The 21,044-nt window shown below is 38.2% G+C and overlaps 2 non-coding genes across 2 annotated transcripts; one reads left to right on the top strand and one right to left on the bottom strand.

The window, feature by feature from the left end:
- Positions 1–1,391: 1,391 nt before the first annotated feature.
- On the bottom strand, positions 1,392–1,499 carry LOC148580735 (small nucleolar RNA R71). The gene has a single exon (XR_015899075.1). It is a non-coding gene; the product is annotated as a small nucleolar RNA R71 (small nucleolar RNA).
- Positions 1,500–9,793: 8,294 nt separating this feature from the next.
- LOC148580734 (small nucleolar RNA R71) lies at positions 9,794–9,900 on the top strand. Its single transcript, XR_015896402.1, has one exon. It is a non-coding gene; the product is annotated as a small nucleolar RNA R71 (small nucleolar RNA).
- Positions 9,901–21,044: the final 11,144 nt, after the last annotated feature.

Below are 21,044 nucleotides of genomic sequence, written 5' to 3'. Positions count from 1 at the left end.
TCAAAGTTGTTGCCAATGAGTCAAATCAAATTTTCAATTTGAAAATCTTATCTTTTTCAAAAATCAAATCTTTTTCAAAATTATTAGCTATTTTCGAAAATTTCAAAAATATTTTTCAAAAATCTTTTTCTTATTTTTATATAAAATTTTCGAAAATAACTAATCAATTAATGTTTTGATTCAAAAATTTGAAGTTTGTTACTTGCTTGTTAAGAAAGATTCAAACTTTAAGTTCTAGAATCATATCTTGTGATTTCTTATGAATCAAGTCATTAATTGTGATTTTAAAAATCAAATCTTTTTCAAAAACTAATCTCTATCATATCTTTTCAAAAATATCTTCTTATCTTATCTTTTTCAAAAATATCTTTTCAAAATATCTTTCCTAACTTCCTAACTTCCTATCTTTTCAAAATTTGTTTCAACCAACTAACTAACTTTTTGTTTGTTTCTTAACTTTTTCAAAACCACCTAACTAACTCTCTCTCTCTCTAATTTTCGAAAATACCTCTCCTCTTTTTCAAATTTTCTTTTTAATTAACTAATTATTTTTATTTTTTATTTTTTTATTTCAAAAATTTTCGAAAATTACTAAATATTTTTCAAAAACCAATTTTCAAAAATCACTAACTCTTTTTCAAAATAATTTTCGAAAATTATTCCTCCCCCATCTCATTCTATTTATTCATTCATGTCCTAACATCTCATCTCACATTCCAATCCTCACAGTTGTGTTTCTTCCTTTACATCACATCCTTTATCTCCCCCTCTTCTTCTACTTACAAAGGGATCCCTATACTGTGGTATAAAGGATCTCTATTATTATTATCATTTTTCTGGCCATTCTTCCTTGTCATATGAGCAGGAGCAAGGATAAGAACATTCTTGTGGAAGCAGATCCAGAACCTGAAAGAACTCTGAAGAGAAAATTAAGAGAAGCTAAATTACAACAATCCAGAGAAAACTTTTCAGAAATTTTCGAACAAGCAGAGGAGATGGCAGCCGAAAATAATAATAATGTAAGGAAGATGCTTGGTGACTTTACTGCACCTAATTCCAATTTACATGGAAGAAGCATCTCCATTCCTGCCATTGGAGCAAACAACTTTGAGCTGAAACCTCAATTAGTTTCTCTGATGCAGCAGAACTGCAAGTTTCATGGACTTCCATCTGAAGATCCTTTTCAGTTCTTGACTGAATTCTTGCAGATATGTGATACTGTTAAGTCTAATGGAATAGATCCTGAAGTCTACAGGCTCATGCTTTTCCCTTTTGCTGTAAGAGAAAGAGCTAGATTATGGTTGGATTCTCAACCTAAAGACAGCCTGAACTCTTGGGATAAGCTGGTCACGGCTTTCTTAGCCAAGTACTTTCCTCCTCAAAAGCTGAGCAAGCTTAGAGCGGACGTTCAAACCTTCAGACAGAAAGAAGGTGAATCCCTCTATGAAGCTTGGGAAAGATACAAACAGTTGACCAAAAAGTGTCCTTCTGACATGCTTTCAGAATGGACCATCCTGGATATATTCTATGATGGTTTATCTGAGCTATCAAAGATGTCACTGGACACTTCTGCAGGTGGATCCATTCACCTAAAGAAAATGCCTGCAGAAGCTCAAGAACTCATTGACATGGTTGCTAATAACCAGTTCATGTACACTTCTGAAAGGAATCCTGTAATCAATGGGACGCCAATGAAGAAGGGAGTTCTTGAGGTTGATACTCTGAACACCATACTGGCTCAGAACAAAATATTGACTCAGCAAGTCAATATGATTTCTCAGAGTCTGCATGGAATGCAAGCTGCATCCAACAGTACTCAAGAGGCATCTTCTGAAGAAGAAGCCTATGATCCTGAGAACCCTGCAATAGCAGAGGTAAATTATTTAGGTGAACCTTATGGAAACACCTATAACTCAACATGGAGAAATCATCCAAATTTCTCATGGAAGGATCAAAAGCCTCAACAAGGCCTTAATAATGGTGGAAGAAACAGGTTTAGCAATAGCAAACCTTTTCCATTATCAACTCAGCAACAGATAGAGAACTCTGAACAAAATGCTTCTAATTTAGCAAATCTAGTCTCTGATCTATCTAAGGCCACTGTAAGTTTCATGAATGAAACAAGGTCTTCCATTAGAAATCTGGAAGCACAAGTGGGCCAGCTGAGTAAAAGGATCACTGAAATCCCTCCTAGTACTCTCCCAAGCAATACAGAAGAGAATCCAAAAGGAGAGTGCAAGGCCATTGACATAAGCGCCATGGCCGAACCTATGAGGAGAGGAGAGGACATGAATCCCAAGGAGGAAGACCTCCTGGGACGTCCAGTGATCAATAAGGAGCTTCCCTCTGGGGAACCAAGGGACTCTGAGGCTCATCTAGAGACCATAGAGCTTCCATTGAACCTCCTTATGCCCTTTATGAGCTCTGATGAGTATTCCTCTTCTGAAGAGAATGAGGATGTCACTGGAGAGCAAACTGCCAAGTTTCTTGGTGCAATCATGAAGCTAAATGCCAAATTATTTGGCATTGATACTTGGGAAGTTGAACCTCCCTTGTTCATCAATGAACTAAGTGATCTGGATCAACTGACATTGCCTCAGAAGAGACAGGATCCTGGAAAGTTCATATTACCTTGTACCATAGGCACCATGATCTTTAAAGCTCTGTGTGACCTTGGTTCAGGTATAAACCTCATGCCCCTCTCTGTAATAGAGAAACTGGGAATCTATGGGGTGCAAGCTGCTAAAATCTCACTAGAGATGGTAGACAGCTCAAGAAGACAGGCTTATGGACACGTAGAAGATGTATTGGTAAAAGTTGAGGGCCTTTACATCCCTGCTGATTTCATAGTCCTGGATACTGGAAAGAAAGAGGATGAATCCATCATCCTAGGAAGACCTTTCCTGGCCACAGCAAGAGCTGTGATTGATGTTGACAGAGGTGAAATAGTCCTTCAATGGAATGAGGACTCCCTTGTGTTTAAAACTCAAGGATCTCCCTCTGCAACCATGGAGAGGAAGCAGAAAAAGCTTCTCTCCAAGTAGAGTCAACCAGAGCCCCCACAGTCAAACTCTAAGTTTGGTGTTGGGAGGCCACAACCAAACTCTAAGTTTGGTGTTGAACTCCCATATCCAAACTCTAAGTTTGGTGTTGGAAAGTCTCAACAAAGCTCTGCACATCTGTGAGGCTCCATGAGAGCTCACTGTCAAGCTATTGACATTAAAGAAGCGCTTGTTGGGAGGCAACCCAATGTTTATCTAATTCTTATTCTTATTGTTTTTCATGTTTTCTTAGGTTCATGATCATGTGGAGTCACAAAATAAACAAAAAAAAAATTCAAAAACGGAATCAAAAACAGCAGAAGAAAAATCACACCCTGGAGGAGCATCTGTCTGGCGTTCAAACGCCAGAACAGAGCATAGTTCTGGCGCTGAACGCCCAGAATGGGAGCATCCTGGCGCTGAACGCCCAGAACAAGCATGGTTCTGGCATTCAACGCCAGAAATGGCAGCAAAGGGGCGTTGAACGCCCAAAATGGGCACCAACCTGGCGCTGAACGCCCAGAGTTGTGTGCAAGGGCGTTTTGCATGCCTAAATTGGTGCAGGGATGTAAATGCCTTGACACCTCAGGATCTGTGGACACCACAGGATCATCTCAGGATCTGTGGACCCCACAGGATCCCCACTCTACCTCCTCATAATCCTAGTTTTTATTTCCACATCTTCTTCTTCATCTATTCCTTCTTCTTTTGCTCGAGGGCGAGCAACATTCTAAGTTTGGTGTGGTAAAACAATTATGTAAAGGATCTATAGCTCAGTGGTAGAACATTTGACTGCAAATCAAGAGATCCCTGAGATACCTCAGGGGATTCATTTTCTCCCACACAATTATTGGAAGCAACTAAGGGTGGAACATCAGGAGCACTCCATCATCCTTCATGAAATCAGAGAAGATCTAAAAGCAATGAAGGAGGAGCAGCCAAGGCAAGGAAGAGACATAGAAGAGCTCAAGGACATCACTAAGGTGGACTCATTCCTTGTTCTTACTTTCTCTGTTTTTCATGTTATGTGCTTATCTATGTTTGTGCCTTCATTACATGATCATTAGTAGTTAGTAACTTTGTCTTAAAGATATGAATGTCCTATGAATCCATCACCTCTCTTAAATGAAAAATGTTTTAATTCAAAAGAACAAGAAGTACATGAGTTTCGAATTTATCCTTGAACTTAGTTTAATTATATTGATGTGGTGACAATGCTTCTTGTTTTCTGAATGTATGCTTGAACAGTGCATATGTCTTTTGAAGTTGTTGTTTAAGAAGGTTAAAAATGTTGGCTCTTGAAAGAATGATGACTAGGAGACATGTTATTTGATAATTTGAAAAATCATAAAAATGATTCTTGAAGCAAGAAAAAGCAGCAAAGAACAAAGCTTGCAGAAAAAAAAAAAATAAGAGAAAAAAAAATAGAAAGAAAAAGAAAAAGCAAGCAGAAAAAGCCAATAACCCTTAAAACCAAAAGGCAAGGGCAAATAAAAAGGATCCCAAGGCTTTGAGCATCAGTGGATAGGAGGGCCTAAAGGAATAAAATCCTGGTCTAAGCGGCTAAACCAAGCTGTCTCTATCCATGTGCTTGTGGCGTGTAGGTGTCAAGTGAAAACTTGAGACTGAGCGGTTAAAGTCAAGGTCCAAAGCAAAAGAAGAGTGTGCTTAAGAACCCTGGACACCTCTAATTGGGGACTTTAGCAAAGCTGAGTCACAATCTGAAAAGGTTCACCCAATTATGTGTCTGTGGCATTTATGTATCCGGTGGTAATACTGGAAAACAAAGTGCTTAGGGCCACGGCCAAGACTCATAAAATAGCTGTGTTCAAGAATCATCATACTGAACTAGGAGAATCAATAACACTATCTGAACTCTGAGTTCCTATAGATGCCAATCATTCTGAGCCTCAATGGATAAAGTGAGATGCCAAAACTATTCAAGAGGCAAAAAGCTATAAGTCCCGCTCATATGATTGAAGCTCTATTTCATTGATAGTTTGGAATTTATAGTATATTCTATTCTTTGTATCCTATTTTGATTTTCAGTTGCTTGGGGACAAGCAACAATTTAAGTTTGGTGTTGTGATGAGCAGATAATTTATACGCTTTTTGACATTGTTTTTAGTATGTTTTTAGTAGGATCTAGTTACTTTTAGGGATGTTTTTAATAGATTTTGTGTTAAATTCACATTTCTGGACTTTACTATGAGTTTGTGTGTCTTTCTGTGATTTCAGGTATTTTCTGGCTGAAATTGAGGGACTTGAGCAGAAATCAGATTCAGAGGTTGAAAAAGGACTGCTGATGCTGTTGGATTCTGACCTCCATGCACGCAAAGTGGATTTTCTGGAGCTACAGAACTCGAAATGGCGCGCTTCCAATTGCGTTGGAAAGTAGACATCCAGGGCTTTCCAGCAATATATAATAGTCCATACTTTGGCCAAGAATTGACGACGTAAACTGGCGTTCAACGCCAGCCTTCTGCCCAAATCTGGCGTCCAGCGCCAGAAAAGGATCCAAAACCAGAGTTGAACGCCCAAACTGGCACAGAAACTGGCGTTCAACTCCACAAATGGCCTCTGCACGTGCAACACTCAGGCTCAGCCCAAACACACACCAAGTGGGCCCCGGAAGTGGATTTATTCATCAATTACTTACTCATGTAAACCCTAGTGACTAGTTTATTATAAATAGGACCTCTTACTATTGTATTTGACATCTTTGGATGCCTGGTTCTTAGATCAGAGGGGCTGGCCTCTCGGCCATGCCTGGACCTTCACTTATGTATTTTCATACGGTAGAGTTTCTACACTCCATAGATTAAGGTGTGGAGCTCTGCTGTTCCTCAAAGATTAATGCAAAGTACTACTGTTTTCTATTCAATTCTTCTTATTTCGCTTCTAAGATATCCATTCGCACCCAAGAACGTGATGAAGGTGATGATTATGTGTGACGCTCATCATCCTTCTCCCTTATGAACGCGTGCCTGACAAACACTTCCGTTCTACATGAATTAAGCTAGAATGAGTATCTCTTAGATCTCCTAACCAGAATCTTCGTGGCGTAAGCTAGAATGATGGCGGCATTCAAGAGAATCCGGAAGGTCTAAACCTTGTCTGTGGTATTCCGAGTAGGATTCAATGATTGAATGACTGTGACGAGCTCCGAACTCGCGATTGCAGGGCGTTAGTGACAGACGCAAAAGGATAGTAAATCCTATTCCAGTATGATCGAGAACCGACAGATGAATAGCCGTGCCGTGACAGGGTGCGTGAGCAGATTATTCACTGAGAGGATAAGATGAAGCCATTGACAAAGGTGATGCCTCCAGACGATTAGCCGTGCCGTGACAGGGCATTGGATCATTTTCCCGAGAGATGACCGAAAGTAGCCATTGACAGTGGTGATGTATCACATAAAGCCAGCCATGGAATGGAGTAAGACTGATTGGATGAAGATAGCAGGAAAGCAGAGGTTCAGAGGAACGAAAAGCATCTCCATTCACTTATCTGAAATTCCTGCCAATGAATCTACATAAGTATTTCTATCCCCACTCTATGTTTTATTTACATAATATATTGTAACCCATATGAGTCAACTTAACTGAGATTTACAAGGTGACCATAGCTTGCTTCAAGCCAACAATCTCTGTGGGATCGACCCTTACTCACGTAAGGTTTATTACTTGGACGACCCAGTACACTTGCTGGTCAGTTGAACGGAGTTGTGTCCACACATAGAGCCACAATGAGGATTCAATACAATTATATATTGTTAATCACACACAAGTACAAAGAACGTGGAACACAATTTCGTGCACCAATGATGCCATAAGTGACTTTTGAGATGTGAAGGTGTTGAAGGGTTATTGGTTAATGATGGACTTTGGCCGGTTAAGATGGGGTATAGTAAAGGGAGTGAGTGAGAGTGTTTTTTTTTTTGGTGGGGTAAGAAGTGTTGGGTTCCGAAAGTAAGAAGTACAGAGAATGGGATTGGAATGTGAAGGGGGTACGGAATAAGAACCACTTATATAGGGAGATGGTGAGTAAATGAAAGGTGTGGATTGATGGAGTGGGTGTATGATGAACAGATGGGGTTTAGCATGGGATGAGCAAAAGGATCATCAACTTTATGATGGGGTTGGTTTGATTTCCAAGCGTGTCATTCTTTCAATGTTGCATGGCAACATTTCCCAATGCATTCCCCTTGAAGACACGTGTATAGTCCTCTTCTTTTGAAGTGGCCGAACCCTTCCTCCTTCAATTGTCCCATCAATTCTAACTAACTAAGTGCTATTCATGAATGCAAACCAACTGACTATTATTGTCCATGTATGCAACATTGGTGACACCAAACTTAGTTTGTGGCCATGTGGTGTACAAAGTTTTGTTCAAGGCTCAAAGAGTGACATGATATGAATTGCATTTATGCTCTCTTAGTATGCCTTGAACACCAAACTTGTTCTTCACTATATGCTGCATAAAAAGATTCATTCAAGTATATGTCAAAGTTGATTTGGAATTCATGAACCTTGCATTATTAACTACTTTGAAAGCATATAAAACATGGGTTGCTTCCCATGAAGCGCTTCTTTAGCGTCACTAGCTTGACGTTCTGACTTTGTCAGGGTGGTTGGTAATGCTTCAAATCTTCTCCCCATGTAGTAAATCTATCTCCATTTGCTTCATCAAGAATCTCCACATGTTCTAAGGAGAGAATTCTGTTGATGGTGAAAACTTTAGGTAGCTGAGATGGGATGGTGGGGAGATGAGGTGGGATAACTGGGAAATAAGCTGAGATTACTTTATCCCCTGGAGAGAAATCCTCTATAGGGATCTTCTTGTTCCTCCATCTCCTTGGTGCCTTCTTATTTGTTTCTTTTGATGTTGCCATGCTCTTTGTGGCCTCTTTTTCCAATGAAATTTTGTTGCTGGTCTCATATGACTTTGGCGGTTTAGGTTCCTCCTGGTTTTCTTTTAGCTGTGACAACTGCTGACTGTCTTGCTCATCATCCAAAGGGATTCCCAGGTGTACAGCTTGTGTTTCAATGCTTGTTTCTTCCACCAGTGCTTTGTCATGCTCTCCCCTTGGTTCCCTGTTTTCCTGATCTGCTTCTTGTGAGGGTTTGAAGACATTGAATGTGAGTTGTTCATCATGTATCCTCAGTATTAGCTCTCCTCGCTCCACATCTATGAGCGCTCTGGCTGTAGCTAGGAATGGTCTTCCCAATATGATTGGGTGAAGGTGACTCTCTTCAATTTCCAATATGACAAAGTCTGTGGGAAGGAAGTAATTCCCAACCTTCACCAACACTTTTTCAACCACTCCTACTACTTGTTTTTTAGTTTTGTCAGCCAGCCTGATGACTACATCTGTGGGGATTAGCTCAATGATCTGCAACTTCTTCATGAGAGATAGAAGCATTAAATTAATGCTTGCTCCTAGATCACAGAGTCCCTTATCAATCAGTGTGTCTCCTATGGCACAGGGGATGTGAAAACTCCCTGGATCCTTTATTTTTTTAGGCAACTCTGGTTGTATAAGAGCACTGCACTCCTTATTCATCACTATTGTTTGTCCTCCTTTGAGTGAGCTTTTCCTGGTCAGCAGCTCTTTCATACACTTAATGTATGAGGGCATTTGTTGGAGAGCCTTGATAAATGGTATGTTCACATGAAGGGATGCAAACATATCGAGGAACTTTGAGTATATTCTCTTTTCTACACCACCCTTGAGTCTTTGGGGAAAAGGTGCATAAAGGTTCAGAATCTCCTTCTGTGTAATCTTGGTTTCTTGGTGACACTCTTCCTGCTTCTCTGCTGAAGTATCTCCAGGTTGTTCTAATGGTTTGTTCAGCTCTTCCTCAGTCCCCTTATCACTTATAGTGATCATCTTGCAATCTTCCCATCTTACTTTCTTTGCTTCACCTCTCGGGTTTTTCTCTGTGTCACTTGGGAAGCTATTAGTAGGTTTGGGAATCTTCAGAGAGGTATCCCACTTGAAATTCTAGCCTCTTGATGGTTTCTCCCTGGTTCTTGATATTGGCTCGTACCTCCTCCTTGAACACCTTGTTCTCTTGGATTTCCTTGCATATGCCTTCAAGTAGAGTCTCAATCCTTGAGAGTCTATCTTCGGATGATGGTGAGTTGAGATTGGAGGGGTGAGAAGGGCCATTTTGGCTTTGGTATGGATGTTGAGATGTGTTGTTAGGTGGGTGCTGATATGATCTCTGTGTGGAATGTTGGTGAGCTGCATTGTTGTTGGGGTTGTGACATCTCTGATCTTAGCCTTGATCTTGTTGATTTCCCCACCCAAAGTTTGGGTGGTTCCTCCAACCAGGATTATAAGTTTTGGAGTATGGATCATGGTTTTGCCTAGGTGAGTTTCCAATGTAGTTGGCTTGTTCCTGATCACCCTCTGCTTCTTCATTCACTCCTTCTTGAGCTGCTGCTGAGGTGGTGGTTGCTGCTATTTGGTTCCTCTTTATCTTCTTGGTAAGGTCAGCCAACTACTTGGTGATCATATTGTTTTGAGCCAACAATGCATCCACATTGTTTAGCTCCATCACTCCTCTAGTGTTACCTCTTTTAGAGGCATAGAAGTAGTTATTCTCTACTACAGTCTCAATGACATCTATGGCTTCTTCAATGGTCTTCTTCTTGTTCAGAGATTCCCAGATGAGTGGTCTACTGCCTTCTTTGATTTGTAAGAAAGACCCTCATAGAAGATGTGTAACTGCACCCATTCATTGAACATATCTGGCGGGCACCTTCTTGTCAAGTCCTTAAACCTCTCCCATGCTTCATATAGAGTTTCACCATCTTGTTACCTGAAGGTTTGTACCTCAGCTCTCAACCTGTTGATTCTTTGAGGAGGATAGAATCTTGCCAAGAACTTGTTCACCACATCCTCCCAGGTTGTTAAGCTCTCCTTCGGAAAAGATTCCAGCCATTTAGATGCTTTGTCCTTGAGTGAAAAGGGAAACAAAAGCAGTCTATAGGTGTCAGGATGAACACCATTAGAATTCACAGTATCACATATCCTCAGGAATGTGGTGAGATGTTGATTGGGATCTTCTTGGATACATCCTCCGAATGAACAGTTGTTCTGAACAAGGGTGATGAGTTGTGGCTTTAGTTCAAAGTTATTGGCATGTATGGTTGGCTTTTGGATGCTACTTCCACAGCTTCCTGGGTTTGGATTTATGTAAGATCCCAGAACTCTTCTCTCTTGTCCAGCATGATGCACTGGACCTTCTCTACCATGGTTGTGAGCCTCTTCTTCATGATGGTTTTCCATATTCTCATCCATGTCTGGCTCAAAACACTCCTCTTCTTCCTCAGCACCAACGACTCTCTTTCCTCTTGCTTCCCTCCTTAATCTAAGGAAGGTCCTCTCAGGTTGAAAATCAAAAGAAGTTGAAGCCCCACTTCTTCTACCTGTCATACAACCAACAAGGCTAAAGCAAAAAGGAGATAGAGAGTATTCTTGTTAAAAATGCTGTTAGTGTGAGTGATGCAATATATCAAACAGTTAGTGGGTTAGTGAACTGAATTGTGACAATTAAGAGAATATCTCAAACGGGTAGGGGTAAAGGGAGAAAATAACTGAAACTAAAAGTAAATCAATCAAACAGAAATTAAATCAAATAAAAGAAAAATGCTCAATCTAGTTATCCACCAATTTAATCATTGTTGATATAAAATCAATCCCCGGCAACAGCGCTATAAATTTGATGCACGGAAACTTGTCTCTCAACAGATTTCGCTCGGCAAGTATACCAAATTGTCGTCAAGTAAAAACTCATAATAGAGTGAGGTCGAATCCCACAGGGATTGATTGGTCAAGCAACTTTAATTGGAGGAATGTTCTAGTTGAGTTAAGCAGAATTTGATTTGAGAGTTGCATGAAATTAAATGGCGGGAAAGTAAATGGCAGAAAATGTAAATGCTGGAATAAAGAACTGAATGTAAATGACGGAAAGTAAATTGTAGAATCTTAAATGGGGATTTGGGGAAATGAACATAAAAGTAAATGGCAGAAAGTAAAAAGAATGGGTAAGATCAGAAATGGGGAGTTCATTGGGCTCAGGAGATGTTGTATTCTCTGGATCAAGTTCATTTTCATCTCTTCCTCAATCAATGCATTCATTGATCTCCTTGGCAATCTTAAGTGACTGGATTCAAAATCCTTGGAAACCCAATCTCTTAAATCTTGATCAATAGCCAATTTCTTGGTCTAATTGCTCATGAGAAGAGATGAAGTATGGTCACTGATTATACCACATGTATTCCCAAATCAAGGTATTGGTAGGATTATATGTCACCATATCCATCCAAACCCCAATTTGGTCCAACATGAGAAAGCATTCCTAGCATGATCTCTTCATTCCTCTTCCAAGGTCTGAAGATATCCAAGTATGAATAGCTTCTTTTCCAAGACAACTACCCAATTGGATGAAGATTGAAAGCTTTCTAGTAAAATCAAGAGAAAAGAAAGAAGAAGAATAATGAAAACTATTATTGATCCATCAAATTACAACAGAGCTCCCTAACCCAATAAAAGGGGTTTAGTTGTTAATAGCTCTGGGAATGGAAAGCAAAGATGGAAAATAAATTCTAAAAGTAAAACTAGAAGTTGCAGAGAAAGTAAAATTATACAGAGAGTAGTTCTCCCAATGCCAAAAGCTCCCTTTCTAGTTCAAAACTACTCCTATATATACTACTCTTCTGATCTTCTAGTTGGCTCTTTGATAAACCACTATTTTATGATTTATCTTGTGCTCAATTGAGTGGTTTTTATCAACTCTTTACCCACTTATTCATACTATTTGCATAGTTTTACATTTGCCTTCCTAATTATGTGCTTTGATTGAAAACATGCTTCTTTGGCCTTAAGTTCCCTATGTTTAAATCCTCTCTTATTACCATTAGATGCCTTGATATGTGTGTTAAGTGATTTCAGAGATTACAGGGCAAGAATGGCTCAGAGGATGGAAAGGAAGCATGCAAAAGTGGAAGGAATACAAGAAGTTGGAGAAATTGCTAAGTTGTCGAGTCTGACCTCTTTGCACTCAAACGACTATAACGTTAGCTATGGATGTCCAAACGACGTGGTTCCAGATGCGTTGGAAAGCTAACATCTGAGGCTTCGATTTGATATATAATATGCCATAGTTGCCCTGACGATAGGTGACGTGAACGTGTGCTCCACGTGGACGCATCGCAGTTCCGAAAATCAGCGTGGCAGTTTTCTTCTTCAGCGATTTTTGGGCAGTTTTCGACCCAGTTTTCGGCCCAGAAAACACAAATTAGAGACTATAAAGTGGGGGAATCCATTCATTCATAATAATCAGCTCATAATTCATAATTTTAGTTTTAGATGTAGTTTTTAGAGAGAGAGGCTCTCTCCTCTCTCTTAGGATTTAGTTTTAGGATTTAGGATTATTTCTTCTTCATCACAGGTTTAATGTTCCTCTTATTTATTTTCTACATTCATGTTATGACTTTCTTAATTAATATTATTTGAGGTATTTCAGATTTAAGATTGCTTTGCTTTATTTATATTGATGCTTTTAATTTAATTTAGATATTTTCTCCCATTTGGCTTGGGTTAAGTAATTGGTAAGACTTGAGCTGTCAAATAAAGTAGTGGTTGAAATTGGGAGTTGCTCCAATAACTCTAGTCTTTCCATAGGAATTGACTAGGACCTGAGGATTAAGCTAATTAATCCACTTGATTTACCTTCATAGTTAGAGGTTAACAAAGTGGGATTAAAATCTAATTTTCATCACAATTGATAAGGATAGGACCTCCAGTTCTAATACCTTGCCAAGAGTTTATTTTATTATTACTATTTTATTTATCTTATCATTTAACATACTTCTTCCTTACTTTAAAAACCCCTAATTTACAAGACTCATAACCAATAATAAGAATATACTTCCCTGCAATTCCTTGAGAAGACGACCCGAGGTTTAAATACTCGGTTATCAATTTTGAAGGGGTTTGTTACTTGTGACAACCAAAACTTTTGTAAGAAAGGTTGATTGCTTGGTTTAGTAACTATACTCGCAACGAGAATTTACTATAACTTCTAAACCATCAATCTTCAGTTCTTCAAAATGGCGCCGTTGCCGGGGAATTGCAAACGTGTGCCTTATTATTGGTTATTGTAAATATTTGCTTTTTACTTGTTTATTTATTTTTATTTTTGTTTTATTTTTGCCTTTTCATAAATTAAGAGGTTATTGGTTTTTATTTAGTTATTAAAATTTTTTCAAAAAAATTTTTTCTTCGTGTTCATCTTGATCTTCAAGTTGTTCTTCGTGTTCATCTTGACCTTCACGTTGTTCTTAGTTGTTTTCTTCGTTTTGATCTAAAAATTTTCAGTTTGGTGTCATTTTATTGTTTTTTTCTTTCCTCATTAAATTCAAAAATTCAAAATTTAAAACTCAAATTTCAAATTTCAAATTTCAATTTTCAAAATTCAAATTAATAAAATTTTAAATTCAAATTTTAAAATTTAAAATTTCAAATTTTAAATTTCAAAATTTAAATTTTTTTCAAAAAAATCATATCTTTTTCAAAATCTTATCTTATCTTATTTCAAAAATCAAATTTTAATATTTAAATTTTAATTTTCAAATTTCAAATTTCAAAATTCAAATTTCAAAAATTTAAAATTCAAATTTCAAAATTTAATTTTCAAATTCAAAATTTAAATTTCAATAACCTTTTAATTTAAATTTATTTTTATTTTCATTTTTAATTTTTATTTGCTACTATGAGTTCTCACCCCTGTCGCTTTGAGTTTGGTTCCAATGTTGTTGCAAGGAATGGAAATTATAACAGGAACATGCATCAAGGTCAAAACAATCAGAGATGGAAGGAGCCACGAGGATCTGATCAACCCTTCCGGCAGCAACACCTTCCACAATACCACAGACAAAGACCATCCTACAATGCATGCCAAGACAATAGATATGGTGGACCCCCTTGTAGTTACCAACAAGCTCCATCATATGCCAATGAACCACCTCCTCAACATAGCTTTGAACCACCATACTCACAAGCCCCTTTCCACCATTCACCTCCATATGACCCTAACCCCTCAACCACCATACCAACCACCTTATGAGCCAAATGAACCGTACATAGAACCACCCCCATTCCAACACAATTACTCTCATGAACCACCACCTCAATATACACCATCTCCTTATCATTATCAAGATGAACCACCTTCCTACCATGAACCCTTTTTCCCAATAAATAAACCCTCCTATCCACCCCAAACCTCCATGGAGAAAGCACTTACCGATCTAAACTCTACTATACAAGCTCTAGTCGTCCAAATCGGACCACCAATTACCTTCAACAATCAACCCTCAAGCTCTAGTGCACTTTCTTTTCAACCACAGAATGATCTCTCCATCCCATCACCACCATCCATGGAAGAGCACCCACATCCATCAATCCAAGAGCAACATGATCCCAATGATGCTATTGACATGGAACAAGAGAGAAGGGATCATCTTCGCGAATCCATACTTCATAAGGAGCTAGAGGAGGCCCGAAAGGTGAAGGTAGTAAAGACCCTTGAAGTCGAAGGAGTAGTTGAAGAATTAGTTAAGGAAGACATCAAGGAGGAGTCTGATTTTGTCTTAGAGCAAGAGGAGGCCCAAAATGTGGAGATAGGAGAGACCCTTGAAGATGAAAGAATAGTTGAAAGGAGTTGTCATGGAAAGAAAATCATCAAGGATGAATATGATTTTATATTAAAACTACTGGACAAAGCAACAATTATTAAAAAGGAAAAAGTGGTTGCAGACTTAGGAGATGCTGAACCTCCATGGGAAAGTCAGGTTATAGAACCTCCTTCCAAGACGGTTGCATCTGATGTTGAGGAGGGTGTACAACCTCCAAGGCATGTCATGGTTAAGGACTTGGAAGAGGTCGATCAAGAGATGGAGATTAAAGAAGAAGAAGCACAGCCTTCCATGCCCTTGGTAAGCAATGAAGAAGAGATTGAATTGGAAGAAAGCTACCAAGAGGAAGAGGTTGATATTGAAGAAACTTGCAAAGAGATGAAAGTTGTCAGAGAAGAGCACAAGGGAGTGGAGCTTGCACATTCGTTAGAAATACCTCCCCCTAAGTTGCCATCATCCTTCACAACATTCAAGTGGGTAAAATTCATATCCCTTAGCTTTCTAATTCCACTTGAATATGGGCTACTGGAGACGGATGGTCAACTTAGAGCTCTTTGTGGCATTAAGAGTAAGAGGAAGATGATCAGTGGTAAGAATTGTCCTGCAAGGTTCATTATGGTTGGAAGCTTTAAGTTTAAACATAAAGGTTGGTGTAGAGCTCAATTGAATGGGTCTAAGAAGTTATTTGGATGCTTCACTGAGAATTCTAAAGATGAACCACCCGGATGGAATCATGATAATCAACTTGAAAACGGGTGTAAAAACAAGATTTGGGATCCCGGAGGCCATTGAAATCACAAACATTGGTGGAGATTCCTGGATGAGTTCAAGCACAAGCCACCAAAACAGGGAGCTCACCAAATGTCCAACTTAAGGACTTTAACTAAAAGTGCTAGATGGGAGACAACCCACCATGGTATGATCGTTCCTGTTTCAGTTTTATTTTGTTTTGTCTGTTTTTATATTATATTATTTTCATTGAACCTGAATACTATTCATAGCATTTGCATTAGCACTGCATACTGCATTAAAAAAAAAAAAATGCACACGACGCGGCAGCGTCGTTGACGCGTCCGCATCACAAGTGCATTGGGAAAAAAAGAAAATTGAACAGAGAGTCGCGCGAGAGCGTGGCTGGAGGCGTGCCTTTGGCACAAATTGATCCACGCGACTGTGTCACTGACGCATCCGCGTCATATGCGAAAAATGCCTCCCACGCGTCCACGTCACCCACGCGAATGCGTGGCCCTGGAAATCGACGTAAAAGGGTGTAAGGCAGTAAGTTGGGCTGGAATAGGGCTGGAACTATGCTAGAAGCACAAGCCCTATCACGCGAACGCGTGCCCCACGTGTCCACGTCATTTTTAAAAGAAAGGCCATCGACGCGATCGCCTCAACCACGCGACCGCGTCACCCAAAAATTTGGCAAAAAGAGTTTCGAACAGAGAGTTGCGCGAACGCGAGGCTGGATTTGTGCCAATCGCACAAATCAGGCCACGCGAATGCGTGATTCACGCATTCGCGTAACCTGACCTTATCGCGCACCATGCGGCTGCGTCACTCACGCGTCCACGTCACATGCGGCGCACAACTTATCCAGATCAGCCAAATATCTTATCTTTTCTTCCCCAATCCTAATTTCTTCCATCTTTTCTTCTTTCTTCTTTCTTTCTTACTTTATCTTTTTAACTTCTCATCCTTTTTCACTTCCATCCTATTTTACCTAATTTACTTACATACTTTCATTCATTATATTTTAATTCTGTGCATATTTTTATTTTCTTTTCTAAATTCATTTTTTTTCATTTGGTGTTGAATTTTCTTATTTCACTCTTGCATCTTCTCTTGAATTATTTTAGGTGCTTAGAGACTTGTTTTATTCTGGTTAGGTAATATTATTTAAAACAATGCCAATCTTTTATACCTGCATCAATTTTGCATTGACATGAATTTACATTACTTCTCCTTACCCACACTCTCCCTCATTGTTATAAAATTTTGCACCACTAGTATGCTATGTGCTTCTATTATTTTCTCACTTGCATGTTGTAGCTACCATGTAATTGAGACCCTCATTTTTGGCATTAACCAACCCATGTTTTATTTATTTTTTTATCTTTGCTTTGGGTTACTTTTCTTCCCTTTTCTTTCAAGATGGCCACCAGGAAGAGAACCGGAAGACGTTTGCATAGAAGAGACACACAAGTTCCTACGCACATTCCTTGATGAGAAAAGCGTCAGTTGAAGCAACCCGTCCACTCGCACATCTTAGCATGCACCGAGGACGGTGCAATCTTTAAGTGTGGGGAGGTCGATACCGATCTCCATGGGTTAGTTACTCTTCTATCTCAACACCAATGGTTTATTTTCCTTGTTAGTTGTTGCATTTGCATGTTTGATTGCATGATTATTTGATTTTGTGCATATTTTACCACTTGGTTGAAGTAATATTTTCTTTTTCAAGAAACCTTTTAGAGCATTTCACTAATTTGAATAAAATTTAATGTTACACTTGTTTGAAGAAGTTGTATTTGGAACATGGTTTTTGAGCTAAAGAACACACAACCTGTGAGACTTTGAGCCTTTATATATGGTTACATTATTTAACCATAAATTTTTATTCTTGTGTGTTTTCTTCTCTATATTTGCAATCTTTACTTTGTTCCACTCTATATGTCCATTATTTAGTGTATTTACATTATCCCAAATAAACCTACCCTTTAAATCATCCTTGTCAGCCACTTTGAGCCTTGTAAACCCCCATTTATTCTATATTTTACCACATCACTAGCCTTAAGTAGAAAAACAATTAAAGAAATCCCAAGTTGAATCCTTGGTTAGCTTAAGATAGATATTGTGTACAATTTAAGTGTGAGAAATTTTATGGGAACATGGGATGATATGAAAAAGTAAGGAATTAAATTGAATAAGTTATTTAAAAATTTGGGAAGCATGCTCATGTGAAATCAAAATAATTAAATTACCATGTGCATTGAAAAAAAAAAAAAATATATATATATATATATATATATATATATATATATATATATATATATTAAGTAATTAAATAAGGGGATATAAAAAAAAGAGAGAGAAAAAAAATAATATTACCCCAAATGCAAAATAATAAAAAAAAAGAATCAATGCACATGGGACAAAATTCAAAAATAAGTTTGATACATGAGCAGGTAATACAAAAGTGGAAAAAAAATTTGGGTAACTAGGTAAAGTATTTTTAAATTATATAAAGTATGTATATGTTAGGTGAGATCTTAGACTAATCAAGGATTCACTTTGTTAGCTCACTTAGCCTTATATATATATGCCCTCACCCTTACCTTAGCCCTATTACAACCGTGAAAAGACCTCATGATGTTTCCATTGGTACATTAAATTTTTGTTGATTGGTTAGATGAAGAACAAAGTTTAGAAAGCATGACTAGAGAAGAGTAGAGTGATTAACCCTAGACACTTGAGAGTTAGAGTGATATACACTACCAGTAAGGGTTCAGTGCTTAATTCTATGTTCCCTGCTTTCATGAGCTATCTTCTTACAAGTTTACCTGTCTTTTATTGTATAATTTGAATTAGTGAAATTTGATTTATGTATGTTCTTAGAAGATTTATTTACTTTTAACCAAGTAGGAAAAAGCATTATGCATTTAGTTGCATTCATAGGTTGCATCTCATATATCATACCATTCCTCTTCACTCCCTTATAGCTTCTCTTGAGCTTAGCATGAGGACATGCTAATGTTTAAGTGTGGGGAGGTTGATAAACCACTATTTTATGGTTTATCTTGTGCTCAAATGAGTCATTTTTATCAATTCTTTACCCACTTATTCATATTATTTGCATAGTTTTACATTTGCCTTCCTAATTAAGTGCTTTGATTGAAAACATGCTTCTTTGGCCTTAAGTTCCCTATGTTTAAATCCTCTCTTATTACCATTAGATGCTTTGATATGTGTGTTAAGTAATTTCAGAGATTACAGGACAGGAATGGCTCAGAGGATGGAAAGGAAGCATGCAAAAGTGAAAGGAATACAAGAAGTTGGAGAAATTGCTAAGCTGTCGAGTCTGACCTCTTCGCACTCAAACAGCTATAACTTTAGCTAAAGAGGTCCAAACGATGCGGTTCTAGATGCGTTGGAAAGCTAACGTCCGGGGCTTCGATTTGATATATAATATGCCATGGTTTCTCTGACGATAGGTGAGGCGAATGCGTGCTCCACGCGAACGCGTCACAGTTCCGAAAATCAGCGTGGCAGTTTTCTTCTCCAGCGATTTTTGGGCTGTTTTCGACCCAGTTTTCGGCTCAGAAAACACAGATTAGAGGCTATAAAGTGGGAGAATCCATTCATTCATAATAATTAGCTCATAATTCATAATTTTAGTTTTAGATGTAGTTTTTAGAGAGAGAGGCTCTCTCCTCTCTCTTAGGATTTAGTTTTAGGATTTAGGATTATTTCTTCTTCATCACAGGTTCAATGTTCCTCTTATTTATTTTCTACTTTTATTTATACTTTTAATTATTATTTATCTTTTCAATTTGGCTTATGCTACATTCATGTTATGATTTTCTTAATTAATATTATTTGAGGTATTTCAGATTTAAGATTGCTTTGCTTTATTTATATTAATGCTTTTAATTTAATTTAGATATTTTCTCCCTTTTGGCTTCGGTTAAGTTATTGGTAACACTTGAGCTGTCAAATAAAGCAGTGGTTGAAATTGGGAGTTGCTCCAATAACTCTAGTCTTTCCATAGGAATTGACTAGGACCTGAGGATTAAGCTAATTAATCCACTTGATTTACCTTCATAGTTAGAGGTTAACAAAGTGGGAATTAAAATCCAATTTTCATCAAAATTGATAAAGATAGGACTTCCAGTTCTAATACCTTGCCAAGAGTTTATTTTATTATTACTATTTTATTTATCTTATCATTTAACATACTTCTTCTTTACTTTCAAAACCCCCAATTTACAAGACTCATAACCAATAATAAGAACATACTTCCCTGCAATTCCTTGAGAAGACGACCCGAGGTTTAAATACTCGGTTATCAATTTTAAAGGGGTTTGTTACTTGTGACAACCAAAACTTTTGTAAGAAAGGTTGATTGCTTGGTTTAGTAACTATACTCGCAACGAGAATTTACTATAACTTCTAAACCATCAATCTTCAGTTCTTCACTTTTCAAGTCCTGGATATGGGCCTTTGGATCTTTGAGTTGAAGCAGTTATCATCTTCAGTGGGCATAGCTTTACTTGCAGAAAAAGTGTGAGTTAGGCATGGACGTTAGTTAGGACGTTAGTGGTGTTAACATTAAGTGAAAATGTGAGTTCGAGAACGTTAGTGACGATCACCTTTTTCACTAACGTTCCTATCCCAAAATGGTCCATTTTAACTTCAACGTTAGTGGCACTAACGTGACCACTAACGTTGCCTCTTGGTCCTTCACAAACGTTATTGGCATTCACCTTTTCCAATAACATTTGCTTGTTGCCCTTCCTCCCTACGTTAGAGTCCACGTTAGTGTAGCTAACGTGACCCTTAACGTGGGCATGCCTCAGCTTCGAGAGCGTTAGTGACACTTACCTTTGTTACTAACGCTCCAAACGCCCCTTTCCCACGTTAGTGCCTCATGTTAATATAATTAACGTGGCCACTAACGTGGTGGTGATTGCCATCTCCTACGTTAGTGACAAAGGTGAGTGTCACTAATGTTGGCTTATCATTTCTTTCTTCCACGTTAATGTAATTAACGTGGCAACTAACGTGGCTAATAATGGCTTGGTCCAACATTAGTGACAAAGGTGAGTGTCACTAACGTTGGCTCTTCCTTGCTCCTCCCACGTTAGAGTTTACTTTAATGTAGTTAACGTGACTCTTAACGTGGCTATTATTAGCCAATTGTACCTTTTGGAACGTTAGTGGTATTCACTTTTACCACTAACGTTGGGGCTTTCTTTTTCCTCCACATTAGCTTCCACGTTAATGTAGTTAACGTGGACACTAACGTGGGCTATGATGGCTCACGAAGGCATTATTAGTGTTCACTTTTCTTATTAACGTTGCAAGCTAGCCTCCATTCCACGTTAATGGTCACGTTAGTTAGACTAACGTGGCATCTTCCTTGCTTCCTTTGTCCTGAAATCAAGCAAGTAAAGTGCATCAAAGCTAGGTTCTAACTCATGAGATCATGCATCATTCATTTTATCATTCAATTCATGCATAATTCTCATAAAATTATGTAAAATTCACAATGTTTGCTTGAATCAAGAT

This window comes from Arachis ipaensis, chromosome B10 (assembly GCF_059453495.1).
Source record: "Arachis ipaensis isolate K30076 ecotype BB chromosome B10, ASM5945349v1, whole genome shotgun sequence".
Lineage (NCBI taxonomy): Eukaryota > Viridiplantae > Streptophyta > Magnoliopsida > Fabales > Fabaceae > Arachis > Arachis ipaensis.
The sequence above is the reverse complement of the archived record's forward strand: the minus strand, read 5'-3'. Positions and strand labels throughout refer to the sequence as shown.